Source organism: Danio aesculapii, chromosome 11 (genome assembly GCF_903798145.1).
Source record: "Danio aesculapii chromosome 11, fDanAes4.1, whole genome shotgun sequence".
Lineage (NCBI taxonomy): Eukaryota > Metazoa > Chordata > Actinopteri > Cypriniformes > Danionidae > Danio > Danio aesculapii.
In genome coordinates, this window is record NC_079445.1 from 14,665,350 (window position 1) to 14,688,456 (window position 23,107).

Consider the following 23,107-nt stretch of genomic DNA (forward strand, 5'->3'; position numbering starts at 1 on the left):
TTCAAAATGACATAATGACTCAATGAGCTAATGACACAGTTGTCATAAGCATGCATAAAATATTCATATTCACGAGAAGTGTCACATGATGATTATAAAAATGTAAGACAATCTCAAGTAAAGTTTTATTATTTTCTTTGTATGAGCTAAATCTGTCTTCAAAATGTTGTTTGTGTGAAAGCATGTCATACAATTGTAAAATGACATGTGAGTGATTAAATGATAGCGAAATTGTTCCTTTTGAGTGAAAAATCCCTGTAAAAGCTCTCATTTATTTAAAAGTACTTAAATTGCATTGAGTTACTTCCCTTTATTGTTTTATTGAATTGTTACTTATTTACTCGAATTCAAGCTACTTACCCAATCTGAACATTGTAAATCACTGCTTCTATTAAAGACTAAGCAGCTTTAATTGATACACATTTAGTCTCTCGTGGCCAGACACTTCAAATTAATCCTAGCACTTAATCTGAACAAAAACAGTCAGTGGGGTAGATAAATGCTTCTCTTGTTCTTGGGACTTTTAAGGATATTATCAAGACTAAAGTATCAAGCTTGCAGGAAAGCAATGGTTAAGTGGCCAAATAAAGGATTTTTTCCCTCTAATTTAAAACGTAGGTAATATATCCAGATCGTTACAAACCATTTTAAATACAAGGATGAAACCACTTTAACAGGAGTAACTAAGCAGCATATTTCTGAATATAAATGGCAAAATATAGGATACTGTTTTTAAATTGTTTTGGCACAATTTTCACAAGCAATTGGTACATTTTATGACAACAGATCATCAATTTTTTCAAATATTTCAACATTTTTAATTGTGTTAGTACAATACAAATAAATTACAAAATACCTATTCCACTACAAAAAAAGTGTTTTATTCACAATAACTTCCTTTTATAAAGCTATTATTATAAAAATTTTGATTTAAATCTCTTGTAAATCATTCATTTAGTTTATTTTCGGCTTAGTCCCTTTATTTATATGGGGGCGCCACAGCTGAATGAACTGCCAACTTATCCAGCATATGTTTTACACAGCGGATGCCCTTCCAGCTGCAACCCATCTCTGGGAAACATCCATACACACTCATTCACTATGGACAATTTAGCCTACCCAATTTACCTGTACCGCATGTCTTTGTACTGTGGGGGAAACCGGATCACCCGGAGGAAACCCACGTGAACACAGGGAGAACAAGCAAACTTCACAAAGAAATGCCAACTGATGCAGCCAAGGCTCAAACCAGCAACCTTCTTGCTGTGAGGCGACAGCACTACCTACTGCGCCACAGCGTCACCCTCTCTTGCAATGCTCTTATTTAATTCAACTGAACTTAATGTTTAATCAATTAATCATTTATTATATCCATAGGTTTTTAACTGGTCTGATTGTTGTCTGATCATTAAGTAATAAATTCCTGCAAGCGCTTGCAGTTAAGAAATACCAGTTACTACAGTAAATACTTGTTTTGTTTGCATATGTAAAGACGTGGAGCTGCGCATCGATGGATTTGCTGTTCAGTGTTTGGACTTTCAGCAGTGAAATTTAAACTAAACTGAATTAAACTAAACTGAACTTGACACAGTTTCAATTTACTAGTACTTCAATGTTAAGCTGATTTGACAATCTACATTGTAAAACCACTATATAAGTAAACATGAATGGAATTGAATGTGAAAGACTTGATGTGTTATTTGATCACATTTTCACTCATTCACTTTCATTCTGCTTAGTCCCTAATTTATTTTTTAGGTTGCCACAGTGGAATGAACCACTGATTACTAAGGTAAATGTTTTATGTGGTGGAGGTCCTTTAGTTAGTAAATTAAAGTTTACTAAAGTAGTAAAGTAGTATCCCTTTAGTAGTTTACTAAATTGCTCATATAACACCTCTCTTTATCTAACTGCATTGGTTACCGGTTGAAACTAGGGTTGGGCGATGTCAACCAATTCGGCATTGTATGATGTCTAATGTGAAATGTCATGATGGTTAAATGTTACACACAAATTACCACCTGTCAATCACTTTTTCCGCAGGACTCTGGCATGAATAGGCAGAGTAATCTGTGTCGTTATAATGGTGTCGACAAACTTGGTTGGTAAAAAAGGTGCACAACCAACAGTATCAGAATCAGAAAGAGCTTTATTGCCAGGTATGTTCACACATACGAGAAATTTGTTTTCGTGACAGAGCTTCTACAGTGCAACAGGATAACAGAGACAGGACAAAAAAAGATAATAAATATATTTTAAAAAAAATACAAGTAAGTAGTGAATGCAAATGTACAAATTGACAAGTGTATGTACGTGTTTATTACTATATACAACGTTATATGTGCAGCTGTGTTGTTAAATAAGTGTATATGTGTATAAAAGTGTATAGCAAGTAGTGATGTTGGTTCCACAATAATTATCATCAAGTGTTCATGAGATGGATTGCCTGAGGGAAGAAACTGTTTCTGTGTCGGGCTGTTCTGGTGCGCAGTGCTCTGTAGCGTCGACCAGAAGGTAAAAGTTCAAAGAGGCAGTGTGCTGGGTGTGAGGGGTCCAGAGTGATTTTGGCAGCTCGTCTGCTCGCTCTGGATAAGTACAGTTCTTGGGGAGTAGGAAGTGTTGTACCAGTGATTCGCTCAGCAGTCCGAACTATTCGACGTAGTCTTTGGAGATCGTATTTAGTAGCTGAGCTAAACCAGACAGTTATTGATGTGCAGATGACTGATTCAATGATGGAGGTGTAGAACTGATTCAGTAGCTCCTTTGGGAGGTTGAACTTCCTCCGCTGACGAAGAAAGTACAGCCTCTGTTGAGCTTTTTTGACAATGGAGTCAATGTGAGTGTCCCACTTCAGGTCCTGAGAGATGGTGGTGCCCAGGAACCTGAATGACTTCACTGCTGCCACAATGCTGTCCATGATGCTCAGTGGGGGGAGAGTAGGGGGGTTTCTCCTGAAGTCCACTATCATCTCCACTGTTTTGAGCGTGTTGAGCTCCAGGTTGTTGTGACTGCACCAGACAGCCAACTTCTTAACCTCCTGTCTGTAAGCAGACTCATCACCGTCCTGAATGAGGCCGATAAGTACGGTGTCGTCTGCAAACTTCAAGAGCTTCACAGAGGAGTCTTTTGAAGTGCAGTCATTCGTGTACAGGGAGAAGAGCAGTGGGGAGAGGACACACCCCTGGGGGACACTAGTGCTGATTGTGCGGATACTGGATGAGAATTTTCCCAGCTTCACCAGCTGCTGCCTGTCCGTTAGGAAGCTGTTGATCCACTGACAGACAGAGGTGGGCACAGAGAGCTGAGTTAATTTGGGCAGGAGAAGTTTAGGGATGATAGTGTTAAACGCCGAGCTGAAGTCAACAAACAAGATCCTCACATAGGTCCCTGGTCTGTCTAGGTGTTGCAGAACATAATGCAGTCCCATATTTACTGCATCATCCACAGACCTGTTTGCTCTGTATGCAAACTGAAGAGAGTCCAGTGAGGGTTCAGTGATGTCCTTCAGGTGGGCCAGCACCAGTTTTTCAAAAGACTTCATGACCACCACCACTCTGTAGTCATTTAGTCCTGTAAGTTTGGGTTTCTTTGGGATGGGGATGATGGTAGAGCGTTTGAGGCAGGAGGGCACTTCACACAGCTCCAGTGATCTGTTGAAGATCAGGGTGAAGATGGGGGCCAGTTGGTCAGCACAGGATTTTAAACAGGCTGGGCCTGTTTTAAAATCTGGGCCTGGTGCTTTTTTCCTCTTCTGTTTCCGGATGACCTGGTGCACATCATCTTCACTGAACTGAAGTGCATTTATGGGGGAGGCGGGGGGTGGTGGAGGTGTTAATGGTGGCGTGAAGAGCAGTTCAAAGTGGGTGTGGGGGGTTTTCTCAAACCGGCAGTAAAACTCATTCAGGTCGTTTGCAAGTCGTTCATTGTCTACAGTGCTGGGGGATGGTGTCTTGTAGTTTGTGATGTATTTTAAACTTTTCCACATGGATGCTGAGTCGCTGGAAGAGAACTGACTGCTTAGTTTCTCCCAATAGTTCCTTTTTGCGACTCTGATCTCCTTTTCCAGTGTGTATTTAGCCTGTATATACAAGGCACTCTCCCCATTCCTGTAAGCAACCTCCTTGGCCTGACGTAGCTGTCTGAGTTTTACAGTGAACCATGGTTTGTCATTGTTGTATGTGAGTTGAGTCCTGGTAGGAATGCACTCGTCTTCACAGAAACTGATATAAGATGTTACAGTCTCTGTGAGCTCATCCAGATCGTTTGCAGCAGCTTCAAAAACACCCCAGTCAGTGAGGTCGAAACAGGCTTGTAGATCCGGCTCTGTTTTGTTAGTCCATCTTTTCACAGATCTTAATACAGGTTTGGCTGTTTTCAGTTTCTGCCTGTAGGTTGGAATTAAATGAATCAAACAATGGTCAGAGTGTCCCAAAGCTGCTCGTTGAACGGAGCGGTATGCATCCTTTATTGTGGTGTAGCAGTGATCCAATATGTTACTGTCTCTTGTGGGACATGTAACATGCTGTCTATATTTTGGCAGTTTGGATAGTTTTGCGAGAATGATTAAAACAGAGTCCTGGTGTTGTTGCTCTATCACCGTGATCTGATCAGCTAGTTTCTGTATCGCCAGGCTCTCGTGCGCGTGCGAAGGAATATAAACACTGACGAGGATGAACGAGCAGAACTCGCGCGGGGAGTAAAAAGGCTTACAGTTAATAAACAGTGCTTCGAGATTTGGACGGCACATCTTCTTTAAAACTGTTACATCTGTACACCACCTTTCATTGATGTAAAAGCACGTCCCGCCACCGCACGATTTCCGCGTTGATTCTTCGTCGCGATCCGCTCTGAACAGTTGATAGCCCGGTAAGTGAAGCGCGTTGTCCGGTATGGTGTTGTTCAGCCAGGTTTCCGTGAAACACAGAGCAGCTGAATGCAGAAAATCCCTGTTTGTCTTGAGGGATTATATTTTTAAATGGGATTATATTTCTAAAAATGTATTGAAAATGTATCTTTCTCTTAAAGAAGTTTTGCTTTTTACTAATGAAATGCTCACTGCTTGAAATATTGAAATGATTGTGCCTATTGCTTAAGTTTCGTTTTCAGGGTGGGGTTTTTCCACGGAAATATGACAAGAGGTTTTTCTAGAGAAACGAAAGCAAAAAATGTATTAGGGGAGGGGAAGGGAAGTTCTCTGTGTGTGCAGGCTGCTGGCTGCTTCTGACTGGCTGAGATGAAATCTGTTTCCTGCAGGCGAACAATGGATTGGAGGCTGTAAAGAAAAAGGGGAGGAGGAAGCAAGAATAAAATAAACTGTGATATTACTGTACGGCATTACTGGACTGCCCGGTGTGCCTTTTACATTGTGGCTGTTTTGTAATCCTGAGCTCAGACATTGTTGATCTGATTCTCTTTTTATTAAATTCAATTACTTGATAAAGCTAAGTTCTCTGCGTCTACTTTCAAGCGAATCCTGAACGTGGGGAGGGGAAAATCTATTTCCTACAATTTGGAGGGGGCACCCGGATTCGCTCAGACGCTTCGTCGAGTTGGAGGACGATCCCAAATCAACCTCTCTGCGCAGAGCTTCTAATAAGGTAAGCAGTCACCTTTTTAATAAAAGTACTGCAAGATTGGAATTACCAAATTTAAGGTTGATTGGGGATTGAATACCAACATACATGTTTCTGTGAATGAGTCAATCAGATCAGGAATGTAATAAATAACGGCCAAATTAATTGACTAAAGGGAGTTGACCCGGCGTGGTTAAACAAATTTATGAAAACTCAAATCAATTGACTAAAGGGAGTTGACCCGGCGTGGTTAAACAAATTTATGAAAACTCAAATCAATTGACTAAAGGGAGTTGACCCGGCGTGGTTAAACAAATTTATGAAAACTCAAATCAATTGACTAAAGGGAGTTGACCCGGCGTGGTTAAACAAATTTATGAAAACTCAAATCAATTGACTAAAGGGAGTTGACCCGGCGTGGTTAAACAAATTTATGAAAACTCAAATCAATTGACTAAAGGGAGTTGACCCGGCGTGGTTAAACAAATTTATGAAAACTCGTACTGTTGTCCTGGCATGGTTGAGAATTGAGTTTACCCGGCGTGGTTATTAAAAACTCACTCGTGAAACAGAAACAGAAAGTAAAGGTAACAATTAAAGGTGTCTTAAAAGTGTCAATTGTGTGCGGATTCCTGAATGTTTGTATGTGAATGAGTGAATATAACTCCGTATTTGGGAGGTCAGAGTGCTGCGCACCTTCTCTGGACCGTCACTTAAGTGTGACCCGGTAGGAACGGACGCAGCATTCTGGGAGCTCAGAGAGGAGAGTGTGATTGATGAGCCCTATGTCTATAGGGACTGAGAGTGTGTGAATAAAACATTGAGTGAATGAAAGGAATCATAATTAGATGTTGAAGATCTTTTACAAACCAAGAAAGGTGAAAAATACTCCTAGGTGGTGGGTGTGTAGATTATTAGGACATAGGGAAGATTGTAAGGTGTGTGACCCTAATAGAGAGACAAAACCATTGTTAAAATGACAACATACAAAGAGACGTGGGATGGTATCTGTAATCAGATATTGCATCACACCGAACCAAAAGACAGGAAAGAATTAAATAAGACATTGAAAAGTCAGTGGACATATCTCTCAGGTCTAAATAGCTGGACAGAGACAACCAAAAATCAGGGAAAGTTGCTGCAAATACTTTTGGCGGAAGAAAAAAGGGCAGATACCGAGTTGATACAGGCTAGACAGAATAGGGACAAAGCTGGGGTGTGGAAAAAGCCAGCAGCAAACAGGGAAGTAGAAAAAGCAGAAGGTAGACTGAGACAATGGAGCAGGGTAGCTGCAGCCATGGTTACCAAAGTAAAAACTGCTACTTGGGCAGACCAGAAGGATCCACCAGAGAGACCGCCACCCTATAATGACCCCTCAGCCCCCATGCAAATGCCAGTAATGATGGTAAAAGGGGGAGAAATAGAAACTACCACCAAACAAGCTAACAAAGATTACAAATTCACAATTAAGCAGGGTGCCATAGAGGTTGAAGAGACAGAGGAAGATAGAAAAGAGAGACAAATGACAAAGGCCCTAAGGGAAATTCAGACTAAAATAGAAATAGAAGAGGCAGTGAAGAAGGAAATAGCAAAGCAGTTTACAGCAAACATACAACATGCAAGAGACAGTGTAAACCAGACAATGTCGAGGGTAGCAGAGATGGAGGAAGAGCTAAAGAGAAGCCTCGACGAAGAGGAGGGAAGTGTAAGATCTGAAGGGGCAACATCATTGGGGGCAACTGGAGGTAGAGTAGGAAGTCAAATAAGGGGAGGAGAAGGGCAAAACAAGGACAGAGACAAGATAGTGGTATCAGGGTATCAATTGGATGTAGACTGGGGAAATGGGGCTGCATTACAAAGAGAACATAGAGCACAGAGCCACGAAACAGGCAGCTTATCAGACAGAACTGAAAGATGGGTTCACACAGAAGCGAGTAGGGAAAATAAAGAGCAGCAATTGCCTTTGTTTATGAAAGATTTACACAGCACCCCCAAAATGATGCCACTAATCAGGGCAGCTACAGGAAGGAAGGAATATAAGCCCTGGGGACACTCAGACATGAATGCTGTATTAAGTAAATTACCAGAAATCACTAAAGGAGGTCAAAGGTGGTTCACTAAACTGTTGACTTTGACCCATGGGACAGACCTAGCACTAGGAGATGTTAGAGCATTATGGGGAAGTATACTAACTAGAACACAGGTAGAACTGATAGAAAGGGAAGCCAACACGATCACAGAAGAAAATGACGAACCTTTAAACAGGTTCAGCACTGAAGTGGGAAGCGCCATGAGGCGAATCTATCCCACCCCAAAATTGACTTATCAAAGCATAAAGTTCAAACTAATGACTGGAGAATCTGCATCAGCATACCTGCACAGGTGTGAGGCTGAATGGGAAGATAGGACAGGAGAAAATCCAGACTCCTCTGAAATATGTAAAGAATTTTTCAGACAGGCAGTGATTAAGGGTGTTCCTGCAAGTGCTGTAGCTGCTATAGAAAATAGTCCAGACATGCAGGGGGGAGAAGGGGAAGTGTGCACTCGCCATTTCATCCACCATGTAGACAAGGCAGTAGAGAGACAAGGGAAAGAGGAAACTGAGGTAGAAAAGCTGAAAACACAGCTACTAAAAATGCAAATAGAGGCAGAAAAGGAAAAAGGGAGGAAAAAGAAAGAAAATCTGCAACTACCAGTGCTGACAGGGCCAGGGGCGGAAGGGGCCAGGCCACCTGTACACAACATACACCCAATCTCAGGGCAAGGTATGTGCTGTGATTAACATGTTCTCTCCGCAGAAAAATTGGCCAACAGAGAGTGAGACAGCCAGGCCTGCAGAAAACACAACGCTGTGGGTGAGATTGAAACAACACAAACGAAAATGGTCTAGTCCCAGGTGGTCTGAACCGTTACGAGTCACGGCTAGGACATCCCATTGTGTGCAATTAGCAGGTAAAGGCACAACATGGTATCATTTGTCTGCTTGTATGTTCTGTCCTTCTCCAGATAGGACTTTGGCGGATGTCAGAGTTGACCTCAGGAGAGGTCAAAGAGAGGGAGAGGGAGAAGGAGAAGGAGACACTGAGGAGCCTGAGGAGCCAGAAAGAGAGGGAGAAGGCGGACAAATAGAAACAGCCCCAGCCCCCAGAACACAGCTAAGCGCAACCCCTGTTTTTAAAATCTTGCAACGAACTGGAGACTTGCTCCAGACGCCAGAACACATTCCCATTGCACATTGTATAAGTGCTGATTATGCACTGGGAGCTGGGGTAGCTAAACAAATTAGAGACAAATACGGTGTAGAAGAATTGAATACCTCAGTCGCCCAACCAGGGGATTGTATCAAAACTACACACGGTCCACGACAAATTTACCATTTGGTGACCAAATGGTGGTGTAGGGACCTACCCACCTACGAGCATCTTGAGGCTAGTCTGATAAAATTGTGTTACCAGTGTAAGAAGGATCAAAACAAAATATTGGCTATACCAAAATTAGGGTGTGGATTAGACAAACTAGACTACATCAAAGTAAAAGAAATCATTGAGAAAGTATTTAAAGAGGGCCACATTCAGATAATTCTCCTAACAAAATGAATATAAACAAGATGGTGGTGGCCTGGGGAGCAATGTTGGTGATAATTCTATGGGTAATCTGTCATATGAAAGTCAGAGGGACAACAAAGGAAAAACGTAGTGTAAAAGAAGGGGGGGGAACAGGGGTGCGTATTACCTTAGAAAGGGAAGAGGGAAAGGATGGGATGTGGCAGTTTGATCTCTGTCAAGTAATAGATTGCGGGAGGGATCAATTGGCATGGAGGGGATATGATGTTTATGGGTGCTTGTGGCCCACTGCCACTACGCCCCCGAATGGTCCCTGGTGTCATACCTGGCATGATGTAAATTGGAAGACAGCCCCAGGGTTCACAAAAAATCTGTTAAAAAATAGTCCTCTAGCCAAAACAGACAGCATCCAAAATCGACTTAAGTTGTTTAGAGGATACCAGCATAGTTGGGGAGGGGGATGACGTGATGGAGGAAGTAGAGGAGGAATATGACTTATAAATGTTGTTTTTTTTTTCCAATAACTGTGCTTCTTTGCAGATGCTGATTCATCACAAGTTATGTGTTTTTTAGATATTGATGTTTGAGAAATTTGCTGTTTGAACATGTGTTAAGATTTAAATTCTGACTATTGAAATGTTTGTAGTCTAGATAATTTCAGTGTGATTGACTCAGCTGACATGTTGTGGTTGCCCAAACGTCAATTAGGGGATCGACTGGGTGCCTTTCCCCACAGGGGTTTTCGGCCCAGTCCAGCCTGAGCACACTGGTTTGTAGGGAATGTTATTATTTTTTTTAATTATTATTACGTTTTAAGTACTTGTCTTTCTAGTAGTCTGATATGATGTGTCAGGTGAACATGTGGTGGCTGCCCATAAGCTAACTAGGGGGCCGCTTGGGTGTCTTTCCTCACAGAGGTTTTCGACCCAAGCTCATCTGGACATATTGGACCAAGAATTCTGAGATTTTTAAGTGTTTATTAAAGTGGTGTGATCTCTTACGAGATCAAGAGAGGGAATTGAGGGATTATATTTTTAAATGGGATTATATTTCTAAAAATGTATTGAAAATGTATCTTTCTCTTAAAGAAGTTTTGCTTTTTACTAATGAAATGCTCACTGCTTGAAATATTGAAATGATTGTGCCTATTGCTTAAGTTTCGTTTTCAGGGTGGGGTTTTTCCACGGAAATATGACAAGAGGTTTTTCTAGAGAAACGAAAGCAAAAAATGTATTAGGGGAGGGGAAGGGAAGTTCTCTGTGTGTGCAGGCTGCTGGCTGCTTCTGACTGGCTGAGATGAAATCTGTTTCCTGCAGGCGAACAATGGATTGGAGGCTGTAAAGAAAAAGGGGAGGAGGAAGCAAGAATAAAATAAACTGTGATATTACTGTACGGCATTACTGGACTGCCCGGTGTGCCTTTTACATTGTGGCTGTTTTGTAATCCTGAGCTCAGACATTGTTGATCTGATTCTCTTTTTATTAAATTCAATTACTTGATAAAGCTAAGTTCTCTGCGTCTACTTTCAAGCGAATCCTGAACGTGGGGAGGGGAAAATCTATTTCCTACAGTCTGAGAGAGCAGAATGAGTTTGTCTATTTTGTTTTGTAGAGAGCGGAGATTTGCCAGATGGATGCTAGGCAACGCGGTCCGAAATCCGTGCTGTCTGAGTTTCACAAGCACGCCTGCACGCTTTCCTCGTCTGCGCGCTTGAAAGCGTTTGAGTAGCACTGCGGCTCTGCCGACTACAATGTCCAACAGAACATCAGATAAATCCAGGTATGGAAAAATATTTGGTGGTGTATGTGCCCGAATGTCCAACAAATTCGTCTCTGGTGAAACTAATTGTAGGAATGTTACTCAAGACAGGACAAACTGACAAAAACACAAACACTGCTGCAGAGCACGACACGGAGGCGGCCATCGTCATCGGCACCATCTTGGCTAAAAAAAAAAAAAAAGTATCTGAGGTTTTCGTTAAAATTACAAGTGTGAAAGCGAAAGATTGAAGCAGTGTACTGATGCTGTGACACATTACCTGATAGACAAGATGAATTAAATATCACGTTTCTCACCGGCTCAGCATCATGATGTCTATCAGCTATTGGCGATGGACGATTGCATCGTCTATCGACCCAAAAGTTCAAATCACTGATGCTTGATTGCCACTGTGCCCTCTTACCTCCACCTGCGCCTGAAGGTCTACATTCCCTCCAGGAGCCTTCATTTGGGGAGCAAGTAGTGACTTCTGGTGCAATTCAATGTTCATTTGATGTTCCACGCTGGTGGAATGATCTTTCCATTCCCACACAGACTGGTGTCTGATTCACTGGTATCCTTCGAACGACAACTCAAAAACCTATCTCTTCCTAGAACACCTGAACCCCACTGAATTAAACTAAAATCCACCTGTAGAAGCACATTCTCTCTCTCTGTGCTTCTCTCTCTCTCTAAAAAAAAGCACTCCTACTAAATTCTCTGAGCACTAATAAGTTACTTTGTATAACTAGAAATTCGTGTGTGCATTGCCTTTTCTTGTTGAATTGCTGAATATCTCAATTGTAAGTGGCTTTGGGAAAAAGCATCTGCTAAATGACTACATGCGAATGTAAATGTATTGTTTGCTACTGAATGAACTGATTGTTAAAAATACTAAGTTGAAAACAAAATCTTACTGTTGTGTTTTGTTGACAAAACCAAATGTTTTAATACATATTACAATGACCTTGTTTTTTTTTATTTCAGAAGTAATATTTTACCTTAAGCTGAGGTCATGGTTGTTTGCCTCCATGTTAACTGACGTGAATTCGATCCCAGCTTGGAGCGAGTTGGGTGGTGTAGGACCGGTGGGGTTAAATTGGTGCCATGACCCAAATGGGAGTGAAGTTTAGGGGGGTGAGTGTAACAGTGGCCAGCTAGTAAAGTGCTGTGCAGGTAAACTTCACTTCTCTGACCTCTATAAAGTGCAATATGGACAGACGTTAGAGGCCATGGTCCTTAGACTCCATGTTAGAACAACCAACACCCATGCAGAAAGTCACAGTAGGACTGGCGAGGTTACATGAGTATGCAAAAATAAGTCACATCTTCATCCCTAATTCACAAAATCCAAGCTATAAAGCTCTTAAATTCTCCTTTGTACTGGTCCTTATGAAATGTTACGCAATTCTCACACAAAATCCAGAGTTTAACTGCAGTATTAAGGTCATAACACCTTAAAAAAACATTCTGTGGATTTATGGTTTATATTTGAAGATAAATCTATTAATTGATAACCAAAAAAAAAAACATTAACATGTAAATTATAAACCATTATAAAAGGTTCTCATATTCATTCATTCATTCTCTTTTCAGCGTAGTCTCTTTATTAATCTGGGGTCGCCACAGTGGAATGAACCGCCAACTTATCCACCATACTGTATGTTTTATGCAGCGGATGCCCTTCTAGCTGCAACCCATCAATGGTAAACATTCATACACACTCATTCACACACATACACTACGGACAATTTAGCCTACCCAATTCACCTATACCACATGTTTTTTGGACTTGTGGGGAAAAGCACCCGAAGGAAACCCACGCGAACACTGGGAAAACATGCAAACTCCACGCAGAAATGCCAACTGACCCAGCCGGTGCTCGAACCAGTGACCTTTTTGCTGTGAGGCAATTGTGCTACCCACTGTGCCACCGTGCTGCCAGCTTCTCACTTGTTCAGTGTTTGCAACTATGTTTATTTGTTTGTTTGTACAGGGATGCCTGTAAGTACCTTTAAATTGTCTACAGTTTCTTTTAACATCTTAGTTTACATGGTCAAAACTTTTTAGTTCATCACACTACCTTTAATTTTCCCTGGAATGCAAATTAATTCAAACTTGCATTGGTTGTCACTTCAATAGAGCAGCAAAAATGTCAAGCAATTTCACCAGTTCTGTAAAAGAATCATCGGTCCAGGTATTCAAACAGTATGTCAAACAGTGTTTTTTATTTGGCTGAAATAAATGAAGTAAATACAGTTGTAGCAATGTTCGTTAGTGAGGGAAGAAGAAGACAGGGTCGGCGATTCAGGTAAGCAGTACAGTTTTATTTTTTCTAATGCGTGCACAACACCCGTAGTGTATGTGTGTGTGTGCTCTCTCTCTCTTCTCCCGGCTGCTCCTTCTGTTCTCCTTAAGAAGGTTGTCTCTCCGGCCCAATCACTGGAATAAACAGGTGTTATTTATTATTTCTGATTGGCCTGCTGATTAGCCGCCGGGCTCCAAGCCTGCTCTCCCCCCTCATTGGGTGTTCGATCATGCTTGCCTCTCCACATACCCCCACCGCCCGCCTCAGGCCGGGGAGCCGTCCGGCCTGCAGCCCCCCCCCCCCCCCCCCCTGGAGAGGAAGTCGGCCACAGCCATTTGCGCCCCCGGCCTGTGGACCACCTTGAATTTAAAAGGCTGTAATGCTAGATACCAACGGGTGATCCGCGCGTTGGTATCCTTCATGCGGTGAAGCCACTGGAGAGGAGCATGATCTGAACAGAGGACGAATTCCCTGCCCAGGAGGTAATAGCGAAGAGTGAGAACGGCCCACCTGATCGCCAGGCACTCCTTCTCTATGGTGCTGTACTTAGCCTCACTCTTACTGAGTTTTCGGCTAATGTACAGCACCGGCCGTTCCACTCCTGCCACCTCCTGGGAGAGAACCGCCCCCAGACCCCGATCGGATGCATCCGTCTGTAACAGAAAGGGGAGAGCAAAATCAGGAGCGTGCAATAGTGGCCCCCCGCAAAGTATAGATTTCACCTTTGAGAAGGCCTGTTGACACTGCTCCGACCATTGGACGGTATCTGGTCCCTCCTTTTTAGTGAGATCAGACAATGAGCTGACGAGGGCCGAATAATTAGGGACAAAACGCCTATAGTATCCCGCCAGCCCCAAAAACTGTCTCACCTCCTTCTTGGTCTTAGGTCTCGGACAGGTGGCAATAGCTGCAGTCTTATCAATTTGGGGCTGCACCTGCCCGTGGCCTAAGTGGAAGCCCAGATACCTTACTTCCACTCGCCCAATTGCGCATTTCCGTGGGTTAGCCGTGAGCCCGGCCCGTCTCAGCGCCGACAATACTGCCCTCAGGTGTTGCATATGCCGCTGCCAGTCATTACTGTAAATGATGATGTCATCTAAATAAGCAGCGGCATATGCCACGTGAGGGCCGAGTATTTTATCCATCAGACGCTGAAACGTTGCCGGTGCCCCGAACAGCCCGAACGGAAGTGTCACGAATTGGTGTAATCCAAACGGCGTTGTGAAAGCCGTTTTTTCGCGGGATATTGGAGTCAAGGGGATCTGCCAATAGCCCTTCGTTAAATCCAAAGTCGAGTAAAATCGAGCAGCACCCAACCGGTCGAGCAACTCGTCAATACGCGGCATTGGATAGGCGTCGAATTTCGACACCGCATTTACCTTGCGATAATCCACACAGAACCGGACCGAGCCTTCAGTCTTGGGTACCAAGACAATCGGGCTGGCCCAGTCGCTGTGGGACTCTTCTACTACTCCCATTTTCAACATATTACTCAATTCTTCCTGAATCACTTTTTTCTTGTGTTCAGGTAGGCGATACGGCCGGGTCCTAACGACCACGCCCGGTTCGGTCTCGATATGGTGCTGAATCAGGTTAGTACGACCGGGCAGGGGTGAGAACACATCAGAGAATTCACGTTGGAGGTGCCGGATATCGAGGAGCTGGCTCGCTGAGAGATGATCCCCTCCGGTGACCAGAGCGCCCGGCCGTTCCCAGCCGGGGCTCTCTGGCCCCAGGTCATCCTCGTTAGTAACAAGCGTAGCCAGCGCCACTTCCTCCGGCTCCCTCCACTGCTTCAGCAGATTAATGTGATAAATCTGACGTGAATCAGCCCTGTCCGAACGAACCACCTCGTAATCGAGATCACTGACTCGTCGTGTGACCACAAACGGCCCTTGCCACTTGGCGAGTAATTTAGAGCTGGAAGTGGGTAATAGTACAAGGACTTTATCTCCCTGTTGGTCATCCTGAGCCTTAAGCAAATTCTCCGTAGAGAGCCGCCCCAGTGTGTGGAGTTTTGCTCTAAGGTCCAGAATATACTGAATTTCATTTTTACTCTTAGAAGGCTCGTCCTCCCAAGCCTCTCTAATGACATCCAAAACCCCTCTGGGCTGTCTGCCATAGAGAAGCTCGAAGGGGGAAAACCCCGTGGAGGCTTGGGGAACCTCCCGCACAGCAAATAACAAGGGCTCTAACCACTTATCCCAATTCTTCGCGTCCTCGTGAACGAATTTACGGATCATTGATTTAAGCGTGCGATTAAACCTTTCCACCAGCCCGTCTGTTTGTGGGTGATAGACGCTGGTGCGAATGGATTTAATGCCCAATAATCCGTAAAGTTCGCGCATGGTAAGTGACATGAACGCGGTGCCTTGATCAGTGAGAATCTCCTTGGGGATTCCCACTCGGGAGATTATACGAAACAGAGCTTCCGCAACACTTTTTGCTGAAATGTTACGGAGCGCTACTGCTTCCGGGTAGCGGGTTGCATAATCCACTAGGACTAGTGCAAACCGGTGCCCGCGTGCGGATCGCTCTAATGGCCCGATGAGATCCATACCAATTCTCTCGAAGGGCATCTCCATAATTGGTAACGGGAGCAAAGGCGCTTTTGGGGTGGCCGGTGGATTTACCAGCTGACATTCACGGCACGCAGCGCACCATCTGCTGACATCCCCGTGAATGCCCGGCCAAAAGAATCGGGTCATGAGGCGATTTAATGTGGCCGCCTGACCTAAATGTCCAGCCATAGGATTAGCATGAGCCGCCTGGAAAAGCATTTCCCGGCGGCTCTTTGGTACTAATAATTGGGTAGTATCTTCTTTTGTCTGAGCGTCTTGGGTCACTCGATACACCCTGTCATTAATGATCGCAAAATATGGATAGGAGAGGGGCCGGTCAGGCTGGAGGTTTTCCCCATCTATCACCTGCACTCTTTCGAGTGCATGTCTTAGCGTGTCGTCACGCGACTGTTCCAGGGGAAAGTCTTTACACCGGGAAATTCCCAGCCCTTCCCCTGAGACAGAGCGTGACGTCACCGCTTGGGATTCCCCCAGCTGAGCGACACACCCCCTACCCGGCGATCTCTTCTTCCAAGACACACCCGCACATAAGACCCCTAATAATCTATTAAATCCAGGCCAATTGGTTCCCAGAATTAGCGGGTGTTTGAGGTGCGGGTTAACTGCTACCTCAACGCTATGCTTTTTACCCCGGAATTGAATGTCTATCGCCGTTAGCGGGTAGTGAATTACATCCCCGTGCACACACCTTACCCTTACTGTGCGGCTCGTATCCAATGCCGGGTCTTGAAGCAGGCTTTGGTGGATGGAGGTTTGGTTGCACCCCGAATCCACCAAAGCTTGATATGTACCCCCTTTTATACTCACTGGTATCCGGTATAGCCCATCGCGACCGGGGGCGACGATTGGCGTGGCGGGGACCCGAATCAGCGCACTCACCTCCTTCATGGAGCAGATTTGTGGTGTGCTATTCTTGCCCCCGCGGCGCCAAGGCATCGGCCCAGCCCTTCTCACTATACCCCCAGGGCCAGCAAGACCAACCGATTGAACCAGAGAGAGACCTCCACCCCGCAGTCCGGATATGGACCCGCCCCCCTTGGGACGTTTGGCAGATCCGCCTCTGTGCACCGCCATCTGGGTGCTGGTGTGGGCGGTCCCCGCAGTCTGGGCCTGGGAACAGGAGGAGAGAGAGGGAGAGGGGGAGAAGAGAGAGAGGTTATTTCGCCGACCCTGGACCTCGCCACCAGGTGATCCTCCGCCAGCCGGATGGCCATCTCCAGATCCTCTGGCCGGTGGCACTGGACCCACTCCGATGTTCGGGAGGGGAGGCGGGTGATGAATTGCTCCAGCACCACGGCATCCACCAGCTGGTCGGTGGTCCGGCCATCCTTCACCAGCCATCTCGGCAGGCGTCACGGAGCTGCTGAGCGAACACGAAGGGCCGGCCACTGGCAGTCAGCTCCATGGAGCGGAAGAGCTGACGCTGCTCTTCCGGGTTGCGGCCGGCCCGCTGGAGAACGGCTCGCTTCAGGTGAGCATACTCCAGGAGATTCTGGGCCGGTAGCTGCTGCACGGCAATTTGGGCTTCGCCTGACAGCAGGGGGATAACTCTTACCGGCCACTCGGCCCGCGGCCAGCCACACGCTTCCGCCAACCTCTCGAAGAGGTTCAGAAAAACTTCTGGATCGTCCTCCGGTGCCATCTTCTGTAGCGAGATGGAAGGGTGGGCGGCAGATGTCGGAGCGGGCCGGATCTCCTGGGCCAGCAGACTCCGGATTAGCTCGCGGTCCTCCCGCTCGGCCTCTACGAGGACTTGGAAGCGTTGTTCCAGATTTTCCCTTAGGTCCCCCAGCGCACGATGTTGTTGTTGGTGGAGGGCCGCGAGCGCCTGGATGACTTCCGCACATGGACTGGAAGACGGAGTAACCATTCTGGCAGCAAAGTTTCTTCTTCTTCCCGGGTTTCGGCACCACTGTAGCAATGTTCGTTAGTGAGGGAAGAAGAAGACAGGGTCGGCGATTCAGGTAAGCAGTACAGTTTTATTTTTTCTAATGCGTGCACAACACCCGTAGTGTATGTGTGTGTGTGCTCTCTCTCTCTTCTCCCGGCTGCTCCTTCTGTTCTCCTTAAGAAGGTTGTCTCTCCGGCCCAATCACTAGAATAAACAGGTGTTATTTATTATTTCTGATTGGCCTGGTGATTAGCCGCCGGGCTCCAAGCCTGCTCTTCCCCCTCATTGGGTGTTCGATCATGCTTGCCTCTCCACAACAGTATATCGGTGTACATCTTAATATTTCTCTGTTTTGGATGAAAAATATTTGCTTTGTTACATCCTGTCAAATAAAACAATGATTGTAATAAATGCTGTGAAAAAAAATCAGTGAATTTAACTGGTCATGTTACATATTATGTCCATAAAAAGGGTTACAATCACAAGACATTCTAAAATTCTAAAAGTCAAACTCACCAAACTATTTTAATTACCCAATTACAATGATCCCTACACCATTGCTGCTGTCATAAAAACAGTACATTTAAATTTAGTAAAACTTTTTAAAAAATTTAGATTTTATTCAAAATAATTATGCTCTATGTGTTTGGGAGCATATGTGTGGCAGAGTACATCACTTTTATGAAGTTTAGTGGAAACTTGGAAAGCATGGAGATGAAAATGGAAATATTTTAAGGATTTTACTCTTTTACAATGTAGATTGTGTCAAAGCTGCTTAACATTGAAGTTCTAGTAAATTAAAACTTTGTCAGTCCAGTTTTCAGTTGAAGCTCAGTTTAGTTCAGTGTGGTTTAATTTTCACAGCTGAAAGTCCAAATCCATCGATGTGCAAGTCCCAAACAAACTTCATTAAAAACTGAAGTGACTGAAGAAAAAAAACCTTGAGAGAAACTAGGCTCAGTTGGGCACGACCATTTCTTCTCTGGCCAAACTTCATGTGCAGAGCTGCAGCCTAGGTGCCGGTATATAACTATACTTATATATATGAGCAATTCCATGCAAATGTCAACCTTGCCATGATAAAAATTACATATTCGCCAAAATAGCTAAATCATTTCTGTGTTTTTTGTGTAGGCTTGTATTTTGCAGTACTTTAAAAAAATGTCAGTGTTTACAAACAATTATATTTGATTTACAAAAGTCACAAAAGTGGCAATTTCACATCCATCACATCCATAACAGAGAGGTGTCACATTCATAACGAAGCTTTTTTCTCATAAATGCAAAAATTTAAAATGAAATAAAATCAAATCAAAGCACAAAATGACAGTATTTATGATTTGCATAAACCACAGTTCGGAAAAAAAAGCTAAATAAACACTGTTCCTGGAAAACAATATGTACAAACTCTCCAATGGTAGAGGTTTTACACTGGTGTAATCCACAGCAATAACTCCAAACTCTGAGATTCAATCTCATTCACTGATAACACTCCTAATGCAAAACCCACTGAACAATGAAACTGATAATAGGAACTGTACACAAAAAAACAAGATCACCGCCAGACCTCACAATATACCACAATCACATAACACTTACAACACTTTATAGCAGCCATGTTATCACAGTGCATCACAGATGCAATCATTGGCGCATTTGAACCTTGTAATGTAGTCTATATCATGCATGTATGTGGTGTGGTACATGTAATAGTCTGTGTAGTCATGGGCTATCCTGTTTATTTATATTACAAATTTGATACACCACACAGGCCTCTAAGTTAAAGTACCTTTTCATCACAGCCAATCACAGGCTGCCTCCTTGTTGACGCCCTGGACTTGCAAGTGCTCCATACTGTGTATATTCTGGTTTAAAAAAAGCTGTCATGCTTACATAAAAAAAAAAAATATATATATATATATATATATATATGCAACGATACGCGTATTCGTATTGAACCATTCGGTACGAGACTTTCGGTTCCGTACGCATTACAAACCGAACGATTCGATTCAGACTAACATCTAAAAAGTTAAAAGACAATAAGTACAAAATATAATGTTTTCAGTGCAACAACGCTCAACATGGCATCGCGCTACACTAGCTCGCAAAATGGCTAGTAACGTTAATGTAATCCTTGACATCCCAAGTCTCCTGGAAGTTTCAGTAGTCTCCCCCAAATACAAAGAGACTCCCGGATGCCCGCAAATGAATGATAATCCTCCGGAAATCGTGTGTCTCCCCCGGTCCTTAAATACATCGCACACCCCTCTCCACCGCATCCCTCCCAGCTCTTCAGGTACGTTGGGCATAACTCACCCCCGCCGCTCAGGTACATCGAACGCACACGCCCCCAGAGCTCTTCAGATACGTCGCGCACCATCACCGTCACCAAGGGAGTGGTGGAAAAAAAACAATGACATTGCTATGACAGTATGCTATTTTAGTGGTAGTATTTGAGCATATCAACTCATTTACACTGACATCACGAAATCAGTAACTGGAACTGCATTCAGACAGGCAATTCCTACAGATTGGAACAGGGCAAAACAAATCACTGAGGCGATCGGTACATTTATAGCTGTGCATATGAGAGATCTTAATCGGTAGTGGAAATTTTGGGTTTTAAGAAAATGTTAAATGTAATAGAGACCCGTTACATTATTCCTTCATAAGCCAATTTCAGTCAGATAATTCCTGCTTTCAGATCCACTAAAATGGCAAGTGACAGTCAAATCAAGCAGATCTGTGCTGTCTGAAAAAAAGGTACTCATCTTTCTGAAAAGAAAAAAATACTTAAAAATTGATTTAAACTGAGTTCCTTATAAAAACTAAATTGTTCTTTTCTTTTTATTTGTTTAACTGCTACAATTATTTTTTATAGGAAGCGTTTAGGTTTTGAGTATAAAGAAGGATTTGTTTTATTTGCTGCTAAGTATAGTTCTATCACTGTTTGAAGTAAAAATAAAAAAACAAGATCATACTTTTATGATGTTAGTTTTAATACATAAAAAAATTTAAATCAGAGAAATCCTCTGGCTTTTTTCTTTTTTTGCTGGATCGAAAACATACCGAACATTGACACCACTGTTTCGTATCGAACGAACCGTGATTTTTGTGAACCGTTACACCCCTAATATATATATATATATATATATATATATATATATATATATATATATATATATATATATATATATATATATATATATATGTATATATTTATATATATATACTTGATTATCTCAAGAGGCCTCACAGTAAGACAGTTGCTGGTTTGAGTCCCGGCTGGGCCAGTTGGCATTTTTGTGAGGAGTTTGCATGTTCTCCCCATGTTTACATGAGTTTCCTCCGAGTGCTCCGGTTTCCCCCTACATGCCCTATAGGTGAATTGAATGAACTAAATTGGATATAGTGTATGTAGTGAATGAGTGTGTATGGGTGTTTCCCAATACTGGGTTGCAGCTAGACGGGCATCAGCTGAGTAAAACATTTGATTGAATAGTTTCCGGTTCATTCCGCTTTGGTGACCTCTGAACTAGAGACTTATGCAGAGTTCAGACTGCATGATTTTCAAAGTAGTCATGTCACAGATTTTTTTACACTGCATGATTGTCTGGGTTAGCATTCTGTTGGTGCTGTGCTTACACTGTAGGATGGATCGGCGACAGGAGATTTTTCACTGCATGACTTTAAAATAGGAAGAATCACCGACAACTTTGTCCAAACTACATCTCACAACCAAACACATGCGAGAAGTAACATGGAAACAATGCGAGGTCACGTAATATACTGTATCTTTAGTTGTTAACTACATAATGGAAAAAGAATGCTTTAGAAAATGTAGCTACTTATGTTGCTCACCTGGGTTTTGAAGAGAATTAGCAATTTCTCCTCAACTTTTTTTACTTTTCGACCCGATTGTGATATTGCTCAGATGACACGTCAAACAGACATGGGCGCCAAATTTACACTAGTTTTTCCTCCATTTCTTGGGTCCAAAAAAACTGATAATGAGCGCTTTTAACTTCTCCCCCTGTCTCCTGCTGGCCTGCAAGTAAACACACTAGTAAATGCTGCGCTCTCATTGGCTGTAGGTGATCGCGGATGTTATTTTCAATCAGAACACATTTCATAGATTTCATACGGCATGATTTGAATCACCGACAGGTCCAGTTATCGGCTCATCCAGTTATCGACTCATTGGCGATTCTCTCATATCGCATCCTTGATAGTTCATACTGTGTGATTGTTACTCACGTAAACAAGCACCGATTTACTGGTGATTTCAGGCATTTGTCTGCGATTTATCAAAACCTGTCGGCGAGTCAAAATTGGGGCCAAAATCATGCAGTCTGAACTCGTACTATCGTACTAACATTGAGAATTTTATTTTTTTCCTCGCAATTTTATTATTTGTTTTAATCTCTTTTCAAAATGTAGCTAAATGCTTTATGAGAGTTAAATTAAAACTACCTTCTAAATTTCTCCTTTTAAATCCTACACGAAAAATGCTGCATTCTCTTACATTGTAACTGTCTGAATATAGCCTTAAAAGGTCTGTAATAAGGCTTAAGGAAGTGATAAAATGTAAGTTGATTGTAAGTAGACTCAGGCATGTCTGTTGTTTCAGCAGAAGATCAGGTTTAAATAAAGATTACACAAAAGGAGATTAATAAACATAAAGTTAAACTTTATCTTGAACAGAAAACCTGGACTATTCCTCCAAGGGAGGATTTTCCATAATCTGCTGATGGTTAAATGAAAGCAAGATGAAATCTGAATTTGTCAGTCGTCTGCTTTTGTTTAGCCAAAAGGGACTAGTTCCTTTGACAGTTAAGCCAAACATTTAACAAGCATATGTTCTAACAAAGATTCATGCTAATTCACACATGTGCTTGCCAGGGGATTTGAGAAAAATAGCTGTTAAACTGGCCCTTTGGGTTCTCAGTATACAGGTTAGCACAGTCCAGAACATTCCCACAGAGGCCACACTGTCACTTCCAAATGTCAGGGGTGAAAATCTCCCGGAGAAGCTTTGGACCCAGGAGGCAATGCTGCCTATCACTGTCTCACACCTGTGCACTGTTATAACTTATCTCTCTACGCCTCTACAGCCTCCTTTTCTGGGACTCCTTCAATTTTTTTTTACTTATCAAGTCACTGCTCATCAAGTCTGCCTCGCTCTGACACGGCAAGCGGTCGCACCGCAGATCCAGACAGTAGACAGGTAGAGGAATTACACAACCACAACAGCGCGAAGATGTCAAGGGCACAGGCTGTGATTCAAAAGCTGGTCTTGTCAATCTAGATCCAATAACAGCAGCCTGGTGTCAGTTTGTTGCTGGTAAATCTGTGTTTGTTTTTCATTAATAATGGTTAATTGAAATCTGTAATCATCTAGTCAATCACACTATTATATCTATTTTTCA

At 43.2% G+C, this 23,107-nt stretch overlaps 1 protein-coding gene and 1 long non-coding RNA gene across 2 annotated transcripts in view; one reads left to right on the forward strand and one right to left on the reverse strand.

Moving 5' to 3' along the window:
• The window catches only part of grin3bb (glutamate receptor, ionotropic, N-methyl-D-aspartate 3Bb), a 221,657-nt gene that overhangs the window by 172,326 nt on the left and 26,224 nt on the right, over positions 1–23,107 (reverse strand). The gene's annotated exons all lie outside the window — the stretch shown is intronic.
• LOC130237621 (uncharacterized) lies at positions 4,962–10,639 on the forward strand. The gene is made up of 2 exons (XR_008838562.1): positions 4,962–5,597; positions 8,372–10,639. It is a non-coding gene; the product is annotated as an uncharacterized LOC130237621 (long non-coding RNA).